The sequence below is a fragment of the Pipra filicauda genome, unplaced genomic scaffold (genome assembly GCF_003945595.2).
Source record: "Pipra filicauda isolate LSUMZ 115617 unplaced genomic scaffold, ASM394559v2 scaffold49_size4853605_pilon, whole genome shotgun sequence".
Taxonomy (NCBI): Eukaryota; Metazoa; Chordata; class Aves; order Passeriformes; family Pipridae; genus Pipra; species Pipra filicauda.
The window spans coordinates 3,398,060-3,425,196 of record NW_024104642.1 but is presented as its reverse complement, the minus strand read 5'-3'; the positions used below and the strand labels follow the sequence as shown (position 1 = coordinate 3,425,196).

The following is a 27,137-nucleotide window of genomic DNA, read 5'->3' as shown; positions in this document are numbered from 1 at the left end:
CCAGCCTAGCTGGGGGTTTCCTCAGTGTCTTTTCCAGGGCATCTCCCTGGAGAGACATTAAAAGCTTTCGGCAGAGTATATTTTGTTGTTGGGGTGACACTTTGCTGCTTGCCTTCTGCTTTTTTTTTTTCATGCATGGAGCCCATGGACTCCTATACCCCTGAAAGCCTAGAAATAATGATGTGCTAATAACCTTATTGCTCACTCACGAGGGAGTGTTGTCTGCAGTGAGAATTCCCCTTTGCTGCTGAATGATGTGTCTGCGAAACTTGCAATGTTGCTGTACACCCAGCAGATGTGGGGATTTGGTAATGAGGTCCTAAGGATTTAGGGAAGTTACTTTTTTACTGCTGAAGAGATTTAAGAATGATTTTGTTAGAGCTTGGTAATCATAATACTGCTGGCCTCTGCTGCATTCAAATGAGCTGCCCAATCCTAGAGCTCTGCTGCTGAGGGTAGCACTCAGTCCTGGAAAGATGCAGTGATTATGTGATTAGCCAGGAGGCTGAATTCCACCATTTTCTGTGTGCGGTTTAGCAGTGTTAAACCCTCACCGAGGACCTAGAGTTGAAATAATCACTATCCTGTTACAAGTTTCCTCAGTTATCTGCTCCTCAGACTTTTATTGCCATAAATAACTCTGGAAGTCAGGCCTCTATGCTAGAAGTGTTAAGTGCTGCAAATAGTATAGAAGATGACTCATGTAGTGAGATGAAGGTGGAGCATGAATCAGTAGGAAGAAAACTGATATACAACGGAGACATCCTGAATGCAGATGACACAAAAAATCTGAACAAAGCAATCTTCAATCATCATAAAAATGAATCAAAAGGTTGTTTGTTTTTTTTTTTCAAAAGAAAAAACCTCAAACTTCTGTTTAATGAGAAAGGCCGTTGTAGTGAAAGCCCAAAGCGAGAAGGTATTGCATACTGGCCATGTTATTCCTTACCCAAGATAAACTGTGGACTGCTTGGGAAGAGAGGGATGGAAAATTCTTCCCAAAATGTCCAAACAAAGCAGAGTATTCAGCAAGCAGGTTGCTTTCCAGATTGTTCTGGGTCTACATAAGCTAAGAAAAGAACTTATCTTTGAGCTAAACAGTTTTTGGAGATCAATAGTCCTCATAGCATCAGTGAACCCACAGTGAAAGCTAACAGCAGTGGAAACACTAAAATAACCTATCCATGTTCCTTGTAAATGATAAGTCATGATAAGGAGATAAAATTCCCAGAGACCGTTCCATTTGAAAAGACAGCTTTTGGTCCTTTTGCTTACCCTCTGGCTCACACAAACAGGAGTGCCTTTAAAGGTAGACTTGGAAAAAAAGGTACCCGATAGATGACATCCTACAGCTGTTGGTGCACTAATGAACTAAAGTGTTCAGTTCTGCCTATAATTCCAGTCCTGCCACTTCTTGGGAGAAGGAATGTTTAAGAGCTTAATCTAACTCTTCAGGGGTGAGAATGAAACATTTTCACATTTGCCATCAGCTATGATTCTTTGGATATTAGGAAAGGGTTCCTCATTGAGGGGGTGGTCAGGCACTGGAACAGGCACCCCAGGGAAGTGGGCACGGCATTAAGCCTGTCAGAGTTCAAGAAGCATCTGAATGACACTTAGTCATATGGTTTAGTTTTAGGTAGTCCTGTGAGGAGCAAGTGCTGAAATGTAATAATGCAGAGAAGCCTAGATACCTGTGTCTTAGATGAAAGCTCTGTCTCTGCTAGCATTTTTATTAGAGCCACTATTAAAATTGTAGAGGCTGGTTTATCCCATGGTGTGTGTGTGTCTCTTCCTTGGCTTTGTTATGCTAGACCCTCACAGTGTTGCTCTCAAAAATGTTACACTTGCTTAGAAACAAGTGTAACAAGGCATCCTAACCTGTACTGCTTAGAGTTCCTTTGTTCCCAGTAAAGTAAGAGATGGTCAAAAGACTGAAGACTTCTAGCACAGCTGTTTCACAGGTAATGCTGTCAAGGCTTAAGGGATGCAGATACAGGGAGCAGAATTATGGACATGAAACTCTAGCAAGGTTATCTTTATCTCCAGTATGACTGTAAAAATAATCTAAAACCTGGTTGTACTTGTTTTTTATGGTGTTATAAGGGCTATGAGTTCATTTCTTCATTGAAACTAGTGCTGGATTGAAACTTGGCATAAAGATAGTCATACTTATTCATGGTCAATTGCAATATTTCAGATGTGAATTTACCTGTGTGTTAATGCACAAAATCCAGAGCTGCACATTGTAACTCGCAATATGTCTTTTCTACTGCATCTGTGTTCAGAGCATTTAGTCCATTTATTCATAGATAATCTGCTGGATTTGAGCTTTAATGGAATAAGTTGTACTTATGGGAGGTAGCACAGGCTGAGTTTTCTATTGCTGCTAAGGGAGAGCTAATAGTTAACAGCTAGTGACAGATTTATGTTTTCACTTGTAGGCTACCCAGCAGTGGGCCCAGCTCAAATGTAAAAGATCACTTGGAAAAGGTGGCTTTGTTAGCAAAAAGTATGAAGTTCATTTTTAAAAGCTGTACTGATTTTAAAACCAAAAAAAAGTGCCTTTCTCCTGTTCAGAGGATAGAAATTCTCTAAGGAGAAACAGCACAGACTGAGTTTCTGTCAATAAAAGAATCTGTGTAATTTAATACCAGACAGCTTTTTAATACAATAGGCAAGTGTCTGCTCTTTTTTTTTCCCTATCTTATGAAGGGGAAAAATACAAAAACCTGCCTGCAGTATGTTACCTAAATTTATCCACAGAGGGAATAATCCTCTTGGATGCTCAAAATTCTGTCTGAAGGAAGTAAGTAAAAGCTATAGGGAAGCTGGAGACCCTCCATCCCCATTTTCTAAAGTGCTGACAACAGGAAATGTGTTAGGCAGCACCAGTGACCATACTGTAAGGTGGCACTTGCTTTAGTCCTTCTTATCACAAAATATGAAAGTTTCTGTTTGATTTTTCAATAATGTGAGGCTGAGGTTAGAGATGTGTGAGTGACTTGCCTCAGATGAAAAAGCTATTCAGAATCATCTTTGGTTTGAGTTTGAATTGTTCCTGTGTTCAGGCAGTGGTGGGATCGTGCTTTGGACAACACATATTCATAAATATGTTAAACTTCCTACAGATGTCCTGCAAACCTTCTCCCTCCTGCAATCTGTACTCGAAACCCTATCTGGAAGAAGCATCTGATTCTTAACGAAAAAGAATAAAATTGAGTTCAGAAGCCAAAATAAATCTCGGGTTATTATTCAAAATGAAAAGAAAATGGACACTAGCTTCTTAGTCAAATATCAGGTTTATAATTTTTTTTAAATCAATTTTTTAGCAGTTCTTTAGTCTGAGATCAAATATGAATTGTAGATTTCTCAGAAGTGTGACTTCTGACATCTTAATTTAAGTGTAATTATAAGCCCTGACAGCAGTATTTCTTCTAGTTTCATGGACCTGAGAACCAAGTTTGTGGTATGTAACTGCTGGTGAGTTTTTCAAAGAGCAAGTTCTTAGTACTGTTATCTCCTTTGCTGCCATTTGAAACAAGCCCAGAAGCTGTAAACAACTGGAAACTACTGCCAGCGTCTGTTGTATTAACACCCCTACAATGCAGTTCTCCGTTGTTTAACAATTTGCTTCGTGTGCGTAGAAACTGAATCTCAAGGTGCTCACAGCATGGTCAGAGCTGTAGCAGGGTCCTGTTTCATATAATAACACTTACATTGTTCTCATATGCTTCTCCAATTCTGGCAGTGGTACTTTGGCTCTTAATTATTCCTTGTATCTTCAGCTGTTCAAGAAGGTTTGATGATTTTTGCCTCTCTGTTTCCTCTACGGGTGATTTACTGATGAACTTGCTGGTGAACAGTGTGCCTTCAAAAGATGAAAATGTTAAAACTTTACACTTGTAGAGCACTTGGCATTCAAACAAAGCTTCATGGTGTATTTCCAATGCCAGAGCTTTTATTTAAGAGGTTGCATGCTGAGACTGTCCAGTGGAAAAGCCCTGCTGGAGGCTCTATTCCCTGCTTAAACTTTGCAGTAAGCTTTTTAGTTGCTTGGAAAATGGTGCAGGCACCTAGTCCAGTTTCTCACTGTAGTCGGTTATGCGCAGAGGGAACATTCAGGAAAGCATGGAAGCATACGCTGAAGATGTTTGAAGCCCATTTTTGAGCAAGTTCCAAAAGAAGGTCCATAGGGAACTCTTCATAATTTGAGTTCTTAAGGGTTCTGTGATCTGGTTGAAGAAATCCAGGCTGGGATGGGATAGCACAAGCCTACTAATGAACCGTATTGTAAAGATCACCATGTTCTTCTGTTAAACAAACCCAAACTTTCATGTGCTTTTGTGGTCTATGATTTTTGTTGTAACAGCGTTGATACGTTTGTGTCGGATCATAAGCATTCCAACAATTATATGTTTATAATCAGCAATTAGAACTAAAACCCAAATTATTTTGATAACCCTTCTTAGTGGCTGTTTAGTTTCCACATATTAGACATGAATAAACAACGAGCAACTTTATTGCCAAGAGCCATCAGGTTTTTCAGCCCTCAGCTGACAGTTCTACCATCTGCTCAACCTCTATTGGCAGAAGTGAGAGCTTTTGTATGAAAAATGCTTGGACCAAATCAAAATTGCAGTTATTTGACATCTTCCAGTCTTTATAAGCGGAGTGATTATGACAACATCGTCTTATTTTTCAGTTGTAAAACAAAAATACAGAACATCTACCACCTTGTAGAAGCTGACTCCGTACCTCTCCTAAAATAACCGAACCAAAAAGCACTGGCGTTCAGCTGTCAGTCAGAACATGTAAATGTCAGAAGCCAGTATACAGCAAAACACATCTTGGCAAAAAAATAAAAGCAGGATGAGTGGGCAACACTGACAAGTGATATCAATTTGTATTGGTTCTACTAATCCATTCAGGAGAAAAATGTAGTTGAAGTATCTTGGTATGGTATGGGTTGGGGTTTTTTTTGGTCTGGAAAAGAAGATTGAAGCATGATTTCAAAAACTTTCTGTTTAGAAATTTCCTGTGAAGTTATCTTTTAGCAAGTGGGAGGAAGAGGAGCTTAAAATTAGATGAAACCATTTCAGAGCAAGCAAATAATTTCGTTCAATATGAAATGAAATCCTTTCATCAAATCCTTCTGTCGCATTGGGAGTTAAGTCCTCTTTAATGAATAGCAAACACCACTAATTATTCCTTTTGTGTTCAATCCGAAATATTTTATTACAACTTGTTTATTATAAAGAGTAAACAACAACTGTAGATTCTCCATTTAGCGTGTTTGTGAAATGTAAGCTTCATAGCACTTGAAAAATAGAAGAGTTAAACTGCAAAATTAGGGTGGTTAAATGCACCAAAAAATAGTGCTGATTTTCCATTAGTAACTCTTATTGCAATGGCACCCTAAGATTATAGAAAAGTTTGGGTTTAAGAGTTCACTTGCACTTAAAAGAAAAAAAAGTTTTAGCACACCTTTGCTTATTGTCATGATGATTTCTGGAATTTTTATAGTTTTTTCCACATCATAACTGGCCCTGCAACTTTTAGTTGCAAACTTTAAGAAATAACAGGGTATCTACTTACTGTCTTTACCTGCTGATAGTTGGGGCATTTGTATTGACCATTCTTTTGTAAAAACGAGCTCATTGTAACACCAGACTGACAGTTAGAGAGGGTTACCCCTGGGGACAAGGCTGAATTTGTTCTCTTGGTCTGTTCCAGGCATCTGCCAAGAAAAGTATCTACCCTGCTGTCTGTTCTGGTAGTGAGGGTTGAGTCATGCTGCAGAACATAATCATCAGCTACTCTCTGCTACTATTGCATGGTTTTAAACCAGTGCTAAGAGCTCAATCTGTGTGGTGTCACAGCATGAATGTTTTTGGGTACAGAAGTTGGCTTTAGCAATAGACCTTCAAGATTATTTCCTCCTAGGTCTCTGTGGGGCTGGTATGAACTTCAGTTACTGTTTACCTGTGCTTTGGGAATCTCTGTTTATCTGAAAAAATGTAAATCTTTCTGGTGGTTCCTTGGGGAAGTTTTCCTCACTAATCTCATCTTCAGGTTTGGCACGATCCTTTGAAGCGCCTGTTGGCTAAGCTGCCCCAGCCTGTGAGAGAACTGTCTCTGTTCCATCAGTGCTGTCATTTTTAGTCTACACAAAAATGAAGAAACAAATGGGAAAAGCTCCTCAGGCTTCTAAACATTTAAAGGGCTATCTAGAGTAGTCCCATAGAATTGGCAGGTTCAGAGTGCAGTGGAAAACAGAGGCATTCCTGATATACTTATCCATGTTCTGTCACAGGTGGATGTTGATGGTGAGTGAAGGTCTCTTGGACTATTTTCAAAAGGAATCAATAACCTTAAGCCTAAATGTGTCCATAATCTAACTGACTCTATTGGAGTATTGTTTCAGTACTTTAAGTGCCTTCTGTATGCGGAACATTAGTTAGAAATTTAAATCTCAGTTTTAAATTAGCACTTCAAAAGGTGTTAACATTTGCCCCTTCTAAACAACAGCTTTGAACCTCCAAATAATGCAGGATTAGAGCCTAGATGTATTCTTGTCTTCTCTGTATGTTTGGACTTGAGCCAACTCAACTTTCTAAGCTTCACAAAGTGGCTATATATATATCTATATCTATATATATCTTGCATATATAGTATTTGCATGTATACAAGCTCCCTGCCTTAAAATAACTTTTTGAGGCAAAATCCACCTTGCTGCAGTGTTGTAATTCATCGCTCGTGTGGGACATAAGTGCCTATAATTGTATCTTTAATGAGACAAGCAGGACAGACTGTGAAAAGCAACTTTTCAGGTGCTGTAAAATCAGATCGTGCTCGTGGGCAAATGGTGAGTCTGCTTCCACTGTAGCATAAGGATTGTATTAAGCTGAGTGAGTGATGGCCCTTCTCTTAAAGAGCTCCCTGAGAGAGTCAGAGCTACCACTAACATCAGCAAAACCATCGCTCTGTATGCATATGTCCTTGCACACTTGCGTGCTAAGACGTCTCCTAACATACTTTATACAGAGTCTGTGGAAAAGAAGTCACTACCTGGCTTTTGACTTCCTGGTTTTTCTGTGGCTCCTCAGAAGACAGCTCTGTGACTGTGACCTGGTTAGAAACATTGCAGCTCGTGGTGAAACTGTGACCATCTGCTTCTCCTTGCTGCAAGTCCAGGGAGTAGGAATGCCCTAGTATCTTCCTTGAGAGTTTGGTTATTTATTATCACCATGGAGCCTACCTGTTGCCAGGGCCTGTTACTACAATAAATAACACCACAGAAGGCTTTCTTGTTATGTCCTGGCATACAGACCTCATTGTCCTTGTCCAGGCACCCTGCTCAGAAGCTGAGAGGGAACATGTTTCTTCTGCACAGCTGGGATGTTGGTCTGGGAGCAGCAAATCTGTTCAGGTCATTCAGGGTGTTAGTGAACCTCCTGTGGGAACTCAAGCTATTAAATGAACAAGATACTGTCATGTAAAATACACACATATTTCAGCCTCTGGTTGCATTTGTTAAGTACTCTTCAAAACCATTAGCCATTGGAAAAGATCAGTTCCAAATCTGGAATTCCAAGCAGCAAGGCAAGTTTTTAAATGGGAGAAAATGTCATCAGGAGACAGGGACAGGCTGTAACTAGGGAAAATGTTTTAAGCATCCTTTGAGATCATTGTACAATTTTTTGATTACTGTTTGAGTCTGTTCACATCCTTAGAACTAGATGTCTGTGGCAGATTTAAAAAAAGAAAAAAGCACCCATGGTTTATACTTCCAAGAGGTTGTTATAAAAGATAGTACAGAAATGTTAAGTCAGTGCTGTCAGCTGAAGATCATATCTTGGGTCACTTGCGCTGAGATCATCATCTGTTATAAGAAATAGACATATTTTTCCACAAATATTTACATGAAACAGACTCTTTGTATGAAATAAGGATTCAAAACCCTCAAATAATTGCTAATAACTATGAGGATTTTTTTTTTTTAATTTTTTTTTTTTTAACTTCCTGAGACCCTGGTAACAAATGAATGTCAGCTTGTGACCTTACTCTGTTTCGTAGTGGAAAACTTTATTTAAAAACTTGTGATTTTTTTTTCTGTATATCAGAAATGGAGATATTTACATGACTAATGCCTCTTTTAAGTAGTAAAGCCAGTGGACTTTCAGGATCAAATGAACCCCAGTACTGAGACAGTGTGACTCCAGCCTCAGAGATCACTCTGGACGGCTGGCTGCAGGCAGCCTTATGTGTTCCCCTTGTCTTCAGTCCAAACCCTCAGCTGGTCGGGTTGGAAAGCTGAATAAACTCATTTGCATGGCAGTGAGCCTAAAGTGATCTTCCCTGCCCCAGTGTGCCTTACTTGACTGTGCAAAGCACTGCCCTAAGGTTCTGCAGGGTTTCCAGGTTCTCTCCAGCTTGTGTCTCTACCCAGCTCGGAGCACATGCATGTGGCTGTACCTGCCTGTGCAAGGAACTCTGAAATGTGCATCTCTTGAGAAAAAAATGTCTTCCAAGAAATTTTGTTCTTGGAAGGGGACCTGATTCTTGTGTCCAGCTTGAATTCATGCAGAATGCAAGTCAAATAACCTTTTGGTGTGTGGGTGTTTTGTTGCTGTTGCTGTTCTGCTTTTTCTCTCTTTAGCAGATGTTTGCAGGTTGCATGTGATAATGCTGAAATGTGATTGCTGCTTGATGTATGGCAGAAGATGATGTACAGGCTCAGCTTCTTGTTTGCATTTCTGGTTAAATGCCTGCTGTGATGGTGCAGTTCTTAAACTAGTTTTTAAGTACATAATAGGTGAAATTTTAATCCTTTTCAAAAAGGTGATTTTTATTTGCTCCTTCAAACACAGATAAGGTGATAAAACGGAAACAATGTCAGTTATAAAAGTAAGAAAATCGATTAAATGTAAAATCATAGGTTGTAGCATAATCAAAAACTAGGTAAGCTTTATGATTTATGCTTTACAAATTGATTACTGGCACATAAAAGTCAAGACAAGTGATAGTTTGAAGAAATAAGAGTACGTGGCATATATCAAGTGGCATGAATTTTGCACCCTCATTCATATTTATGGAAAAGAACTTTCTCAGATCTCAACAGGATTTGTACACTTAGAGCCTGATCTTTTCATATCCGACACACATGATCAAATTGACATGGTGAATAGTATGGTTTGGAACAATTGGGCTACAGGCTTTCAAGAGCAGACTGCTCTCATGCTGCTGATGACTGATGACAGAAAAATCTTTCATTTTAGCAGCTTTCCATTAAAATGTAAAATTAAAAATAAGCAAGTTTCAGTACAGTCAAGGCACCAGGATGTGGGGAAAAAAGTGCAGGTCTCTATATGCCTTGTCTTGTGAGAATGAAAACAAAAGCCAGTCACAGGGATGTGCATGCTGGGGAATAATCAGTACCCAATCAGAAACAGCTGTTTCTATAATTGCTGGTGTTATGTGGAGGAAATTGAAATGTATGTATATTTTAAAATGAGGAGAGTTGCTTTTTTCAATACTATCAAATCTGAAGCTATTTGGTGGCTTGCAAGGAAAACTGAATGAGAGGCAGTACATCTTGGTGTCAGCAACCTTATCAGCTGTCTTTGATTTATGCACCTAAATTAATGTGCTACTGCAGAGAGGCAAGAAAATTACTATCCATGGAATGGCATTCCTGATACACAGCAAGGCTTTGCTGGTCCTGCTAAGTGAAAGATTCCCATGTAGTATCACTAGCTTGACATGTATATAGATAAAAAGCACTCTCCTAGTCTTGGAGGCTGGCTGAAGTTATTAACAAGGCAAAGCTTGGCTGATTTGGAGGGGAGAGGCAAATTTCTGGCGTTTTTTAGTCTGACAACAGTCCTGCTGACTTCAAACGATAGAAAGCAACAGGTTGGATTTTTCAGGGACTCTGAGCAGCCATATTTCTCTTTGAAACTAGGACTGAATAGTCAGGTGGCTAAAGAGGAAGTGCCCTGACTACTAGTGAGCACAAGTAGCCATCTGGGGGAGAGTGTGAGGCCAAAGGGACTGAAAAACTGCAGCCCATACTGTGCCTGAAGAGGGAAAAGGGTGCCTGTGCTCTGATGACTCGCTGCAGCCCCAAGGAGGAATGTGTCCACTAGAGACATGGGTGATGGAGTAGAGGGGGAAAATGCACCCTAGGAAATGGGGGCTGCAGCTGGGATTGAGTCTAGAGGCTGGTGTGGGCAGAAGGCAAAAAAAATGAGCTGGGTTGTGGAATAGGAAGAAGGAAAGGATAGGAGGAGAGATGAGGAGGTGAGCTTGGAGGCATAAGGTGACTGAAAACCAAAGAGGTTGGACATAGACTGAAACTGAGAATTTTTGCAATTGAAGTCAAAGCCTCTACAGTTTGTACAAGAACTGCTGCACTTCAATGACTGGCTGCTTAGCTAAATCCAAGTGAGATTTCACACACAGGCGCACTATATGATGTTTCTTTCCCTGCAGTTTTCTTCAATTCCCAACTCAAAATCTTACCTGGATGGTAGTAGATGGATTTGTCAGTACTTCCATCTCTGTTTCTTTCATGTCAGGCCCCAGATGGACTAAACAGCTTCCTGAGCTGGCCTTCAATACGGAGCCTGAGTTTTGACATACGGCTTACTATTTGTAAAACTGGGAAGCGGATGATGGCTAAAGTGCTGGCTGTAGGCAGTGGACTGGCTGTTGGTTGTGCTTTGCTGAACCAGCTCCATGGCTGGCTCTTCTCTATGTGTGTTGTATTTCAGTGCTGTATGTGATCCAAATGCTGTACGTAATCTCTCCATGGTGACTGCAATGTATTTGTTTCTATTTAAGGAGAGAAAGAGGTTTGGGTTTTCTGCCAGAATTCCCACTCAGGTAATTACACTTCTGCCTGCAGAAATTCCCTGTAGCTTCAATTGTAGTAGTCGTTCTTCACTCCCACTACTAAAAAGTGCAAACATGGACCTGCTGCTGAGGCAAGAGAAGTGACCCTGCTAGGCATCCTTTATGGCAGATTTGCCCCTAGTAAAGATTGCTGCATCCAGTCATGCTACTTTGCAGCTCTCATCTTTCTGAGGCTGACTTTGGCATAACAAGTTGGTCTTGCTAGTGATACTGCTAGATGATAGTGAGACAGCCAGCTGGAAGCCAATGCAAAGATGATTAAGAGCCAAGAGAAAACCATATGGAGAGAGAGAGGGATTTCTCTTCGCGGAGTTATAAGTAAAAGTGTTTATGTCTTTGGATCCCACTAGCTGTTTTTTTCCCCTCTTTGCATCAGTTTTATGGGTGGGAAGAGGTTGCAGCTGATTAGCAAATTCTACCAAATCTCTTTAGCTAGAACAAATGTTGTAAACAGTAGATATTTCAGGCAGCTCTGTCAATACTAAAAATTAACATGCCAACATTGTAATGGTAATAGCACATATGTCATCATTATTATGCTAATGTTAACTACAGTACTATATAGGATACCAACATTATGTAAATAGTATTGTTTTGCAAAATATGAAAAATACTGAATGAAGGGCCTCTTGCCTCAAATTTAAGTGATGTAGAGATTTATTTTTTTCTGAACTTATGACAGCAGAGCTAATAAAGTCTAGCTCAGTCTGGAAAACACTTCTGCAGATGCTTAATTACCTTTGAAGTCAAAGTAAACACAGGCCTTGTTCACTCAGAGCCTTATACAGAGATTTAAAACAGAAGATGTCCAATATTAATAACTTAAGACTCATCCTACATAGTGTAGATAGTAAACAGAACCAAGACAATTGAACCAAATTACTGATTCATGGAATTCAGTCTTTCTGTTCACAGAATGTTCACACGCAGATTGTGTTGCTATTGAATGCATTTCTTATTCAGATTTACTAAATGAATGTTATGGTGAGTGTGTGGGTTTAAAGAAAAAAATTTTGTTAACTAATTCTGTATAGATCATATCCTCAAGATTCAAGCTGTTTCACATATGTTATTGTTTCAGTTTCCTTGACTGACTGAATGCTATTCAAGTAAATAGCACTGAAACCCTGCTTGAATTAGTTTTAGGAGTAGGGGTGCTTATACTCTCTCTTTGGGGTTGCAGGTTTCTCATGAGCATGGCATAGTTTAAGGAATGTCTGACAAATAGGAAATGGGAATTTCTGTTAAAACTTGGTGTCTTCCTTCTTCTCCAGTAAGAACAAGTCAATTCTGCCAATTACTAGTAGAGTCAAGTACTGTGCTACTTAGTTGAGAGCAGGGTGTGCCAGTATGTTCTCTTACTGTAATGTTCAAAGCAGCTTTTGCATGGTGCTCTCTTGAACAAGGATTCAGGCTGGCTTTTCATAATTTTAGTTGAAGTACTAATTGTGTGTGTGTAGGTGGGGGGGCATAGGTATTTGATTGTAGGAGAGTTTTTTGAAGGACAGATCTTCACGGTGTTCAGAACCTCTCCATTGTGTCCCACCTCTACATCCAATTCTGTGCAGAACATAGCTTGCCTAGGAGATATAAGAGCTTTTTCTTTTCTATCCAACGAGAAAAACTTCATGAAGCTGAAGGATGGTGCTTATCTGAAGTATGTCTTTTGTCTGTATCCCTCTTTGTTCTTTTTTCCCCTTCCCAAGCAACAGCAAAAACTTCCTGCTCCTTACTTAAGTTGCTCTCTATGAAAGCTTCTCATGTCTACCTTAGGTGCTTTTGTTCTCAGCCAAAACATACCAGCCTTTTCTGTCTTGCTGAAACTGCTTATGAATGTTTTGAGTGTATCTCTTGGTCTCAGTGGGATCCTATTTGAATTGATCGATGTTTTGGTCTTCTGAGAACTTGTATTTCTGCCACTAAAGTGTCTTTGAAGACTTGCATACCAAGTAGATATGAAATAACTCGTAGTGACATTTGTTCGTCCAAAATATTTAATGCAGATGAATTGGATGGTTTGGGAATAGTTCAGAAGTCTCGCATCAGTTTGGGCTGAGTTTGCCTTTTCCTCAGGCCTTTTCAGACCCATACCATTTTACCATACCATACAGTGGAAATTGCCAGGCTTCTCCTCCTAAGCTGTTGACCTAAGCTGAACTACACTTTCCTAAGGGAATAAAGGAACATGGAAATGCAAACCCATGCACAGGGGCAAACCAAAGCCCTATCAGAATAGAGAGCACTCATAGAATCATAGAAAGTTAAGGGTTGGAAGGGACCTTAAAGATCATCTAGCCCCAACCCCCCTCTGCAGGGACACCTCCCACTAGACCAGGTTGCCCAAGGCCTTATCCAACCTGGCCTTGAACACTGCCAGGATTGGGGCATCCACAACCTCCCTGGGCAACCTGTTGAAGTGCCTCACCACCCTCACAGTAAAGAATTTCTTCCCAATATCTAACCCAAGTTTCCCCTCTTTCAATTTGTGCCCATTAATCCTTGTCTATCACTACAGTTCCTGATAAAGAGACCCTCTTTGGCTTCCTTGTAGGCCCTCTTCAGATATTGAAAAGTTGCTATGAGGTTTCCATGCAACCTTCTCTTCTCCAGGCTGAACTGCTCCAACTTTCTCAGCCCATCTTCATAGGGGAGGTGCTTCAGTCCTCTTATCAAATTTGTGGATTTGTTACAACAGTTCCATGTCCTTCTTATGTTGGGGACACCAGAACTGTAAACAGTATTCCAGGCGGGGTCTCACCAGAGCGGAGTAGAGGGGCAGAATCCCTTCCCTTCACCTGCTGGCCTCGTTCCTTTTGATGCAGCCCAGGATTCCATTGGCTTTCTGGGCTCTGAGCTCAAATGTTGAGTTTTTCATCAACCATCACCCCAAGACTTTCTCCACAGGGCTGCTCCCAATCACTTCTCCACCCAACTGGTAGAAGTGCCTACAGGTATGGATGGTCAGAAGGATATGCATCAGTAAGGATCTCTTGTCAATATTTCTCCAGCCCTGGGTACAAGCTATGTGAGACGCTGTGCTACCAGAGAAGGAAGTGTGCATGTACAGATAGTCCCACCTTGAGATTCTGTGCATCACTGGGATAAGACTGTGGTTAGGGGCAAGTTACTCTACAGGGAATGAAATAATCCTGTGATCCCATGCACTTCTAGTTGGGGGCAGACTGGGAATATTCTAGGCATCAGCCTTGCTTTGTTGTGAAGTGATGCTAGAGGTCCTTTTGTGGTACAGGACAGCTCTGCCTCTGGAAAAGTGCTGTCCCAAGAGCACCATCTGGCTCTGAAGTGACCCAGGATAGTGGACAGCACTCAAGCCTGGGTGAACTGCTGTCCTTGCTTGTTCCTGCCTGCAGTTTGGGCTTTGTGGAAGGGCTCAGGAGAAATGCCATTGTCTGGAATCTACATATCTGGCAGAAATACAAAGGGAGACTGTCTGACTTGACTACAGCTTTCCTATACTAGGAGTGAAGGAGATTTGTGAAGTTAATTAGACTCCAGATTTGAACTTTCCTCATGGGTGTTAGAAACCGGCATTCTCCTTTCAGCTTATATGTATATAGAACTGCTACACATTGAACTTGGGATGCTCCTGGAATGAGAAACGGAGTGTATGACATATCTATCTGCTTTCCAGGGACTGCCTTGTCAGAGTCTGTGATTCAGCTCTTTGCCTTATGGATTAGCTTGGAGCATTCATGTACTTTTAAAATTTCTTTTAAAACAGTTTGCTGAGATGAAGTCTGTGTGGTTAATTAGATCTCTGCCACTGTTCACAGAATGCTGTCTCTGCTGAGCAAAGCTCTTCAAACACCTTTTTCCTCAATTTGAACAGGCAAAGCACTGGGCTCTCACGCTTCCTTGGCAGGCAGAAGGGGTGATGTAAGGAGCTACTTGTTCCTGGTGGCATTTCTGTGCTGCTGGGAGAGTGACTGTGCAATGAGGTGGAGGAGCCAGCACTCTTTTCCTGGGTCTGGTAGGAGCATGGGGCTTACTGCGTTGCCAAATGCAGTCCAGCCTTACTGGGAGCAACACATCATAGATGTACTTTTTGCACAGTGATCAAATACCATTTTAGCAGATGTTTAATGCAAAATTGTCAGAGCTTCTAAGGAAGCTGTACCACAGCTTTGCTCCTCTGCTCAGAAACAAATTCCTTCAGATTCCCAGCCTCTTTTATCTGTGACTGGTTCATAGTTCTGTGTATTTTAACCTTTTGTGATTCCTTCTTCCATCCCTTGTTTCAGTGCGTCCCTTCCCTTTGTCAGGGAACATTCTTCCAGCTTCTGCCCTCTTCTGAGTGAGGGACCTTCATGCTTTGCCTATCCTTGCCCAGAGCCAGTTCTGTTCAGCAATAGATTGATTTCATTTTTCTGTCTAAATGTGGAATAATCCAGATTTATAAGTGAAAGCTGAGATCAAAAACTTGTTGTTTGCTTCTATTTAAACAAAATATGTTTTTTAAAAAAATAATCTGAAGAGGTTCCAAAATGTCTCCTGAAACATTTTTCACTCTCTTCTATTTCAAAAAAGATTAGCAGAAACATGGAACTGCTTTGGCAGTTGTGGAGATAAAATTAAAAAAACATGAGCTAAAATGCTACTGCTCAAGCTTGGGGGGGCGGAGGCCGAAGAATGTTTACTAGAAACATACTTGCTGTGTGGCTAGGACAGCTTTTTGGTTGGGGAAATACTGCAAATCTATTCACTTCACATAGGGACAAGTGGTGATATATCAGTGTGCTGTGTATCATGCATATACCCTCACTATAGAAAAATCTTACTTTCAGGAAGCTTCCATCTCTGGAGTAGAAGGCAGCAGCTATTTTTAGTAGCGTGCTGCTGCATTGCACAGGAGAGCACAGGATGATGCTGTTTCCCCAACTCACTTCATGGATGACTTTGCTAATTTACTAAGGGAGGACTGATGACAAACCAGTACGACCCGATGAGCACAGACACAGCTTCACGCTTTTTTGAAAGAAGTCAGCAAGGCTCTGCTGGCGAGCAGTGTAAAACAAGACAACCAAAGTTATTTCATTGGAGAAGAGCTCATAATGCTATGCCCTGTAACTGTAAACACTTGCGATATCAGCTTCAGAAAACAACATTACAGTACAAAGCCTGGGATGTTTCTGTCAGGTGCCCAGAACAGTGGGCACTGAATTGTAAGAAGCTGGTTGTCAGGATGCAAAATGTCCCCTGTGAAAAGAGACAGCAAGACACTTGCATCTTAACTCCTGCTCAAACCCCTTTTCTGAAGATTTAACTGATTCTTACACCAGGTACTGCCTCTATGTATGCCTGAGATGTATGCTGCATTCCTTAGAGGTAACAACACTCCCATGCTTTTCTGACATATGTGGTCAATTGGAGATGAAATCCTAACATGAAACCTTACAATAAAAGGTTGCGGTGGGCTTACGGAGCCTTTTCAGGTTGCTGGAGTTTCAAAGTCAGCATTTTACTTGGGCAATGATACTAGCACCGTTACATTCACTCTTCTGCTGACAGCTGCTCTGCTGATTTTCCTGTGCAAATGACTTTTGGTTTTGCAAGTGTTACTGGTGAAAAGCCGTTTAAGTGCAACAGAACAGTCTGTTACTGCAGTAAATGAAAAATGAAAAATGCAAAATGCAAACACACAGTCAAAAGCCTGCCTCTTGTATTCTGATTGGTCATTTTTTTAAAACTGGTGTGGCTGATGTTTGGTGGAATGATTTTATACCTTTTCCTAGTGCACATTTGGGTATTCCTTCCACTTCAGACTAGCTTCGTTATTGTGTAAAAGAAGGTAATGTGCCCAAGAACCTACTGTTGTTGAAGGTGGTAACATTTGGAAGTTGGTGAGTTAGTTACTAAAGGACATTATTTCAGCAGTTTTCAGAGAAGAGATATGTAAAATGTAAAACTGTAGAACTGTCTAAACCTGGCAAGCACATCCATGATCTGCATTTTCCTGCCAGAGTTACTGTAAAAACAAAGCATAATTGCAGGTTATTCTGTTTACCTGTTTTTCTTCATGGAAACTGAAATATACACACAAAAACATGTTCAAAAATTAGGGATTTCAATGCAGTTTGAATACCTGTAAAGAACTAGCCTTTATAACTTTTATAAAGCCTTGGGGGAATGTTTTAGCAGTTTGTCCTGGTGCATTTATAACAAGGCATAGTGGTGATATTGGGAATGGGAATCATGTTTCACTGTGCATTTGTGAGCAAGGAGTTTCAGTTGTAATTACTTTATAAAGATGAAAAATACACTGATAAAGTCATTCAGTCATATTTCAAGCTCTGAAATTTTCATTCCTATAAAGGAAGACTACAAATGGATTTCAGACTATTTGGGACTGTGATTTGGTTTATATACCTGTCATCATAGATCTTCAATGCTGTATATAGTTTAATATATGACTAACATAGTGGTACTAGTAATGCTTCTCTTCAGTGTAAATTAAGCAAATGTTCAGCCTTTAAATATCCACGATAATTTCTCCTGTTGTTTACACGGGACTCCCATTGTGGCCATTAAAGCAGAACATATGGCTTACTGATACAATGTCTGCTTCTCAAAGTATTTCACACTGCGCCTATTCTAGAACTGACAGGTATCTGACATGCACTCTGGAGCACTGAGAAAGAAAAATATCTTTAGATGCCAAAAACAGTTCCCAGGTGAGAGCTTCACAGCCAGAAAGGAGTAAAAAGTGCCCTCTGGCCTTCCACTGTCAATTACCTCCCCTACCCTCATGGTCTTCTTCTAAGATATATTGACTTATATTTAGCTTCCTCAGAAAGGAATTTCAAGCTTTTAATGCAGTTTGTTGTTTTATGCATACCTTTTCAACACAGTTTGCCCTTAGTTAAAGGGTGTCCACGCTGGGTGGTGAAAGAGCAAGCACTCTGTCCTTCATAAAGTTTACAAGAGCCTTTAAAATATTAGTGCTAGAATAAATTTCAAAGTGTGGCCTTAGTAGTTTTCTCTGAGAGCTCTGACAAGTAAGATGTGGCAGGTTTGGCTGTGATCTTTTATAGCCTTATATTCTTGCATACAGCCAACATCTTGTCATAAGCTGCATGTGAAGACTACATAAAAGAGCAGTATTTTGCCATTCCTGTTACAGGAGCAGTAACCTCTTGCTGAAAGCAAGGCGGAGAAGGAAGATGGTGCAGTTTGGATTTACCCTGGCTAAATTCTGCAGTGCCTGTTTAAGGGATTTGTAAGCTTTTCGTTGGGTCATTCTGGATGTGGATGAATTTTTTGGTTTGTTTCTGTAACAGCTGCTGTTTCCAAATTCTCAGCATAATTCCGCTTTTGCTTACCTAAAGTGGAATCTTGCTTCTGAAGTCTGGGAAGTCGTTGCAGTGTAAGACTCGCCTGAATCCGGAATCCATATTGGCATGCATAATGGAAAATATCTCAGGGCTTAAATAACTAAGCTGTAAAAGGTCTTCCTTCTTGTTATTCACCCTAATTAAAAACAACATAAAAGAGAGATAAAAAAGAAAAAGAGAAGAGCAAGACATTGGGAAGGTTGTGCTGTATTTTATTTACATGGGTATTCTGGTGTCAAAGCTGCTGTTTTATGTGATGAAGGACCTCTGTTGTATGGCTGGTTCAAACCCTTTAAAGTAGACTTGCCTGGCAGGGGTGCAGGCATTCAGACACAGGTGATACAAGCTAGATGAATCAGCAGCTTCAACTCCAGCTCAATCACAGAACTGAGATCAAGTCAGCAAATCAACCACCTTTATGACACAGGGCACAAGGCATGGCACAGCCTTGCAGAAGGGCAGTGTTTTGTATCAGAGAGGCCCTAGCCCAGTGGTGTAGGGGTAATCTTGCTTATCCTTTTGGGCTAAATGATCAACAAAATCAGCCCCTGAGACAAGATTCAGATGTTTGACCGATAGAAAGGGGTTGGGATTTTTGTTGTTGCTTTGTTTGTTTGTTTTGTTTTTGTTTTTTTTTTTTTTTTGATACGGTGGTTTTTTCTTTGATTGGTTTTTTAAATTGGGAAATCAAACCAGGTTGGCCTTTGTGAATCTTTGTCCTGATTTATAAACAGTCAGGTCAACATGTGAGACTTGGAATGGCACAAAGGTACAGGGCTGCTGGCAAGTAGTCTGCACCATGCAGAAATGGTGTTTTTCAGAAGCACTGGTGCTTCCATGACCCAATCAAACTTTACTTTTGCTGTAGAGCACCTGCAGTATAGCTTTCTGGGGGCTGGTCCTTTAAAACTGTTTGACTCAGCTGAGCTTAGCATAATGCAAACTTCTGTCTGCATTCCTGTTCCCTGACTCAAGTCTGCTCTGCAATGACCATACTGAGGGCTAGGCTTCTCCTGTTTTCAGTACATTGATCCTTGGAATTCCCCTGTAGGTAATTCCAGGCAACTGGTGAATCTAGAACAGAGCCGGGCAATTAATCACAAAAGAAACATGTGATAGAGGTAAGCCTCAAGGCCAAATATAAGCCCATAGATGTGGAGGTGGCCTTCCTCTCTTTGCCAGTCCTTGCTGTCCTTGCCAAACCTGCCTGTGGCAGCTGTGAGTTAAAAATGCTCACTTCTGGAAAGCCCCACTCACAGCCCCGCTGAACAGCAGTTCAAAGATTGTTTTCATGCTTAGCATGTTTCTCTCCTGCCTCTTCAGAGATCATGTTAATATTATCACCTCTCATCAAACATTAATCTGTACATCATTTGCCAGTTGAAGCATGAGTAGGTTGCACAGATTTTTTTATTCAGCAAGCGACAGTTGCTGCCTAGACTCTGTGGTCTAATTTTTAACAACTGGCTGTTTGGGTTGTGTTTTTGTTAAGTGGAGAGCCTATTTATAGGTGGCAGAACACATGCACATCCTTGTCTGTGCTACTGCAGATCCTGGTTAATCTCCCCTGATACAAAAGCCTAGTCTTCCAGTTAGCATAATGTGTATTAAATCAGTGTGGGAGACTTAGAGGTGGGGTTTTTTTTCCCTCTCTCTATCACTATCTTGAAGCTCTGGAGAGACTGTGATAGCACTGGGACAGGCTGCTTGTCTGAAAACTAGGGGCAAATGTTTCTTATAGCTGATCTCTTCCAGGAAGTAGTCTATGGTGGTGGTGTCTGACACAAAATGTCATTAAGAGAAACATTCTTGTGGCAAAGGATCTGATTTTATACAAGGTATTTAATGTGTGTGTGCATCACATCCCATTTTTTACCCAGAGGAAGGCAGAGTTAGCCTTTGTTTGCTTCCTGAAAATTAGATGGCAGGCAGAGTATCTGTGATGATGGGAGGCTGGGAGCAGTGTCATTCCTGCTCAAGGGCTGGGGGAGAAGAGGGTGTTGGCTAACACCCAGCAGAGGAAAATCTATCAGTATTTGCACACTTGACACCATCAGTGTGACCAGGAGTGTGGCCTTTAAGTACCCAAGGAGTTTGTCTATGGCACTCTGCTATTTAGAGGTGCTGCTTGCCTGGGTCACTGCTAACGCTGTTCAGGCTGAAAGTGAAAACACTGTGATTCTAGCATAGCACACAATGAAGTGCTAATTACAAAACTGAAAACAAAGTTAAAAGAAAAATGAGTAGAGCTCAGATAATTTCAGATTATAGTTTATAATTTCATATCATGTTAAATAGCATTTTTTTATTGGTTGCTTTACTATCCCTTCTATGAGGTATTATGAGTGAGAAAGTTTCTCCCTGACACATGCTTCTTCCAGAGTTCACACACCTGTGGGCTGCTCTTCTTTCAATTTGTTTAAGAAGGAATTCCCCTGATCTCATACATCTTTCTACACTGCACTCTTTCTAACTCAGGCTTGCTTGTTTCACATGTAGGACATGATATTTTAATTCCATCACAGGAGTTATTCTATCTGTCTGGGGAAAAAAAAAAAATCCACCAGTTGCTGTTCTGTATTATGAAGACCGTAGAACCAGCCTGGTTTGTCTGTCCCTTCCTTCTCTCTTCTCCAGTCCCTTGTCACATGAGTCCCTGCAATAGAGAGTTTGGAAACAGTTCCAATATGTGCCTGTGAAGCAGGAGAATGAACAAGTTCTGCAGGGCACTGGAGTGAGCACAAGTACAGGCTGAACTCCAGTTAAAACGATGAGGTGTGCACTTCAGTCTGCATAATCGCTTCTCACAACATCGTCCTTAAGTGAGCAGCCTAAGAGATATAGGTGAACTTTTAAAATTTTAAATTGTTTCAGTCACTTTTCTGTTTATATCTCTCCTAAAGGGGTAGGTACTTCAGTAAGTATTACATACATCTGTCTGCATTTCATATTCAGGCACGCAAGCATAAATACTGATGCACTAATAGCATGCATGACATCACAAGAGTGTTTTTATAGGATCATAGTACAGCATCCCCTGAGCATCACCTATGAGGCTCACATTAATATCCTGAGGGTATATTCTGCACTGTCTGGCAATCCACTGCTAGCCAAGGATGGAAATGGATAGGCTCTGGTGCTTTCTGCAAGGGCACTGTGCCAGCATGATACAGATGATGGGGAAGAGCTGAGCAGATACTTGACATCTCCCTGTAAATCCTTCCTGTTCTGTCACAAGAGTATCTCATATAAATAAATAAAAGAGATGCAGTTAAGTCATGCCAGTCAAAAAAAATCTGAAGACGGACTCTGGCTGCCTGCCCAGTTGTGCTAGGTTTTCCAGGCTATGAAGCATATACTAGTGTCTGAGAAAGTATTTAACTTGTGATCCGTGGACTTCTGGAGACCTAGGATGATTTCTGAAGGAAATGTAAATGTAAATAAGAGGAGAAAGACTCTTGTCCTGGGATTTAAATCTACTCTGCAGGAGTCAGCACCACTGTTAAAAAATGCTGAGGTCTGTAAATTGTAAAAAGTTCATAGCTATGTTTTCTTGTTTATTGAAAAGTTCAGGAATGCTGTAGGGTCTCTGGCACTTGATGCCAAGATAGCTCTGCTTTTTCTATGTCACATGGACATTGGTGGGACTTTGATTAGTAAAAAAAAGATCTCCTGGTGATTCATGTGCCATCATTTGTTTTCCCATCAAAGTCTTGGTGGAGTTGCTCCTGTGTGGGTGCTGAGCAGGCTGCCATCGTTCAGTTTCATGTATCGTGCCATTGTATTTTTTAACTTCCCACATCTGAGCAGGCTACAAGTCTAGTTTTTCCCTGGATGGACAGTTCTTCAGGCTTTTTAGGCTCCCAAGGGTAGTGCTGATGTAGTCGCTCAAGTGCAAGTTCCCTCAGAGCTACAAGGAGGTGGCAACACTGTATTTACAGTACTTGGTAGACAAACAGTAGTGAAAGCAAGTAAATCTATAGACTAGAACCAGTCTCTTGGAAGCATAAGAAATACACAGATCCAGGCTGTGCAATACAGCATCAGAATTTTTTCCCTGCATCTTATTACTTATATATATTAAAATTATTTGTCAAAGTTATTACCACTTTTTGGCATATCTAACTTGCCCAAAAGTTTTGTCTGTAAACAGCCTTTGGCTGGCTTCATGGCAGGCAGCATGAAATGCAGGCTGAAATCTCTGACCTCGCAGCTCCTTCGTTCTCGTGGGATCCTCCTGAGGTGAAGCAGGACCACCCTGTGCCCCTTCAGAATTGGTTGCACAGGGGTTGTGAGGGCAGCTCTGGTATGGTTGTGACCATGAAAAGGGACTGTTTTAACTAAAAAAATGAAACTGGAAATACGAGCTGTTTCAAAGGATCGTTCTCCTTTCTAAACCAAATAAATACAACCAGATATTCCAGATACGTTTTCTTGAATCCCAGACCTATGGGAGTGAGAATGATGAGGGGAACTTGGCTTGCTTCTGCAGGAAGCAGAAACTATTTGGTTCTTGAAGTTCCCTCTGCCAGTTGGAGTAGACTCAGGGTTTTTTTGGGGGAGGAGGTAAAGTGTGTGTGCCTTTCTCCTCATGTAGGGCTGGTAACAAGTAACTATTTCTTCAGGTAAGCGGTCTCCTGAGGGGCTGGAATTTGGAAATCAATAGAACTTCTTGTATTGCTTTATTCCACTGTCCTCAAATCTGTTTTAGGAATTTGGTTTCACTGAACCACCTCTAGGGTAATCAGAGGGCAAACATTCTGTGAGGTTTGTGCTCATTTAAACTGCTAAATTAAATTGTGAGGAAGCTGTAGTTGCTCATGTATATGATGATCATGTTAGGATGGTAGTGGTGGGCTCATGTCTCCAGCCCCACAGGAGTCTTTAATGGAAAACATGGAGCTGTAAGATCGTGGACTGGTGTGCAAAGTGACCTCAGGGTAGGAGGGGGGAACACCAACCTGACCAAACTTCCCCCCTTCCACAGTTCCACATGGAGGCTTTCAATGAAGAAGTCAAGCAGTGCTAGTTCTTACTGAGGAGAAGCACAGGGAGGTGTGGGAATGTTTCCAGAGCAGAATCAAGCACCTGATGGATTTCAAGTATGTGTAACTCTTAAATGAAAATTAAAAAACAGTTTGAGCTGAATTTCAATTATCACAAGATATAACTTAAAATAGCATTGAAGCTTAAGATTGAAATATTCATTTTGACTACCTGGTTTCATCTGTGATACATGAGTTTTCCTTGTGTTTTGATATTGTCAAAATCACTTTACAGCAACAGGTCCCAGTAGATTATAATAACATCTTGTAATATTTAGTCTGTTAAATTAAAGGTTTACAGTAGCAGGATATGGTTTGAAAATCACTCTTCCAGGAGCCTGGAAGTGGGGAAGATGAGCTGTTGGTTCCCAATGGAAAAGGACTGGCAAGTACCTCATAGCCGTGGCAGGTGGTGGGCAGTGGAGACACGGGTTTGTGGTGTGTTCACTGCCAGTCTGTGACTTGGAGTGGCAACAAAAACTCAGGACAGCGCAAACCCTGCTGGGGCTACAGCTGCAACCTCAAAAAATACATGAATCCCCCCTTCCTGGGTGTGAGTTGGAGCCATCAGACTTGCCTTCTCTGCTCCTCTGCGCTCACAGCACGTTCTGCTTCCCTTCCCTCCTGACCAACCCCGCCAACCCCCACCCCTGTTCGTCTTTGTCGAGGTTCGGACTCGGGAGAGAGCCGAAAAGCTCGAAGCAGGTTTCCATGGTTTTTGGGAGGGGTTCACACCACCGTTTGCTCTTTGACCTACTCCTCTCCCTTGACTGCCCTTGGGCAGTGCGGGCTTTCTGTGCGTTCGCCGGGCGGTCGGTGTTCCCCGATGCTGGGAGGCACAGCGGGATTTCCCCCCGCGAGCAGGGCTTTGGCTGCGCTGGGGCCGCGACGGCGTTTCGGCGCTACCGCCTGGGCTCGCGCACTGCCGCGTGCCCCAATATCGCGCGCCCTCTCGCGTGCCGTGTCGCGCGGCCGAATCTCGCGCCGGTGCTCGCGCCCTGTCGCGTGCTCGAGTCTCGCGCATTGTCTCGCGGCCGGTCGCGCGCATTGTCTCGCGGAGGAACGTTCGCGCGTGCCCTGTCTCGCGCTCGGGTCGCGCGCTGCTGCTCGCGCGCTGGGTCGCGTGCCGTGTCTCGCGCATTGTCTCGCGGCCGGTCGCGCGCTGAGGGTCGCGTGCCGGGTCGCGTGCCGTGTCTCGCGGAGGTTCGCGCGTGCCCTGTCTCGCGCATTGTCGCGCGCTGGTGCTCGCGCCCTGTCGCGCGCTGTGTCGCGTGCCGGGTCGCGTGCCGTGTCTCGCGGAGGTTCGCGCGTGCCCTGTCTCGCGCCCTGTCGCGTGCTCGGGTCTCGCGTGCTGTCGCGTGCCCGGTCGCGCGGCGGAATCTCGCGCACCGTCTCGCGCCGGGTCTCGTGACGGCTCGCGCGCCGGGTATCGCGTGCTATGTCTCGTGCCGATGCTCGCGCCCCGTCACGCGGCTGGATCTCGCGCACTGTCGCGCAGCGGGCCTCGCGCGCGGTGCTGGCGGTAATGGTGGCGGCCGCCAGGGGGCGCGGTGCCCTCGCCACCCACCCGCGGCTCCCCGCGGGGTCTCGGGGCTGTGAGGGGCTCCCGGCACGGCAGTGGTCACGTCCCGCGCGTCATGTCCTGCCAGTAATTCTAGAGGGACTTTGGGATTTGGGCTTTTTTTGGTTTTATTTCCCCAATTTTTGTGTTTGTTTTTTTTTAAATATCATTTACCCTTCTCTTAGCGCCCCGACGGTGCAGCGCAGCCCACGCAGCCCCAGTGCCGGATTGCTGAAGAGCAGAAATGAGAACCCGGGTGGTAATTGCCTGTTTGACTCTGAAGCACAGCTGAAAGGCAAGACTGGAGTGCCCCTCAGAAATTCATCTTGTATGTGTGCAGGGTCTGCACTCAAACTCTCATGACAAATGAGTTTCTAACTTCAGCCCCTCCAACAAGGAGGATACCACGACCCCCTGGGTTCTACTGTGTAATTATACCTACGTGGTATATATATAGAGGCTGGAAAGCCTCTAACTCTGTCTTCTGTACTGAGAATTGTGTTCAAGATAATATGTGCACAAAGGGTCATGTAAAGTCTTTTATTGTCTAAAAGCTTGACCTTTTACATCTTGGAAACCTGTTATCATCTCTCATCTCTTCTTTCTCTGCCTAAACAAACAATTACTTTAGCCTTTCCTCTTCATTAATGTTTTCTGAACCCTTTCACTGTTACTGCCCCTCTCTGTATTCACTCGCATCCAGCTCCAGGTTCCACAGTGTGCCACACCAAAGCGAATGGAAGTACCACAGAGTTGCCAATGTGACATACAGTGATCACGTCTACTCAGAGTGCCTGCAGCATGCACTTATGAAATCACTGAGAGCATTTCTACATTTATTATAGCGTAGGGGTTTTTTTCAGGCTGGCATGCTTGCAGCAACGTTTTATACTGGAGGAAAAATAGCTGAGCTTTTATCCCTAGATAAAGCCTCTTCCTCAATCACCTTATTTCAAGTAACTACCTAATAAAATTAAAGTGATTCTGTATCCTTCATGTGCTGTGAAGTGTTGCTTAGGGCTTGAACGAGGATGTCTCTGTTCAATTAGACTCTAGCATGTTAAAAAGGAAATACTATATTTTTTTTTCCTTCTGCATTAATATAAGTTTCACAAAGATTTCTCATAGTGAAGGTTACTACAACACGTATCTTTAAGGTGCCTCTTTCTTTGCAATTCACTTCCCTTGTGAAGTGTGAGCCATGTGACCATGTGAGCCTTGGGTCCTAGTGGGTTGCTCCAGGTTGTTCCCCCACTCTCCAGGCTGAGTATTCCAAATGCCATTTACACATCCTTCAGTTGCTTCCATTGATCATGTCTCTCATAAAGTGGAAGCATCCACGTGCTGTGAGGGTGTGACCTCGGTCAGGGTCTGTGGGCACCACCAGTGTGAATTGGTGGGTCCGCCTCGAAGGTCTGCCTTGTGTTGCACAGCGGCAGCACTGGAATGTTAATTGGGTTGTAAATGGGCTTAGAGAGCTCGGACAAGTCACTCCTGCTCTTTCGGACAAGAAGTCTGTGTAAACCTGTAAGTTACTGGTGCTGAGAAGGGGAGGCTGACAGCTACAGATGATAATCTGTCACTTCTTGGTTTCTCCTGCTCTTGGCTGCCCTGCAGTGCTCGGTCTCTGTGGGAGAGTGGACCTCATTTGCTAGCTGCTCCCTTCAGCTCAGCTCAGGCAGAGTCCCTTGATCCCTGGGGAGCTCTTAAGGATGTGCAATATGGAAGTATATTTGCATTAGACTGTTGCTGAAGCCAGAGGAGGTGGGAAGATATGAAGCAGCCCCAGGCTGGGTTAAACGTTTCATGGGGTAATGGAAAATGTGCTGCCTGGTCTGTCACCTCAGTTCTGTGGCTGTGAGAGCCTTATGGCAGGATGGGTATGAAGCAATGTGCACAATCAGCCTCCACGTGTGCTTAAGGGATCACGCAGGAACATGCACACAGACCATAACTGTGCTTTTCCTGTGGGTCCCCTGCTGGCACTTTGTGCTGCTTCAGCCACCTCTGCCATTCCTCTGCCATAGGGCCTGAGCTGATCCTGCTAGAGGGCGCAGGCAGCGCCTCTGATCACTCTGTACTCAAAGGAGCCAAGATCCTCTTTGGACTGCTGGTGATTCATGTACAGAGCTAAGATTCTTTCTCTGAAGTGGATTGGATGTGTCTCTATACATTTTTCTGGGAATTTTGGTTAGCATATCCTCTTGCCACATGCTAAGCCCTGCACTGATGTTTGTAGCATCCCAGACATTTGGATAA

At 42.6% G+C, this 27,137-nt stretch overlaps 2 long non-coding RNA genes across 2 annotated transcripts in view; one reads left to right on the top strand and one right to left on the bottom strand.

The window, feature by feature from the left end:
• LOC120324338 overlaps positions 1 to 27,137 on the top strand; it is a 124,167-nt gene that overhangs the window by 69,239 nt on the left and 27,791 nt on the right. The gene's annotated exons all lie outside the window — the stretch shown is intronic.
• Positions 20,528 to 24,297, bottom strand: LOC120324340. Its single transcript, XR_005565584.1, has 2 exons — positions 24,075 to 24,297; positions 20,528 to 20,928 (listed from the first exon to the last, which is right to left on the bottom strand). It is a non-coding gene; the product is annotated as an uncharacterized LOC120324340 (long non-coding RNA).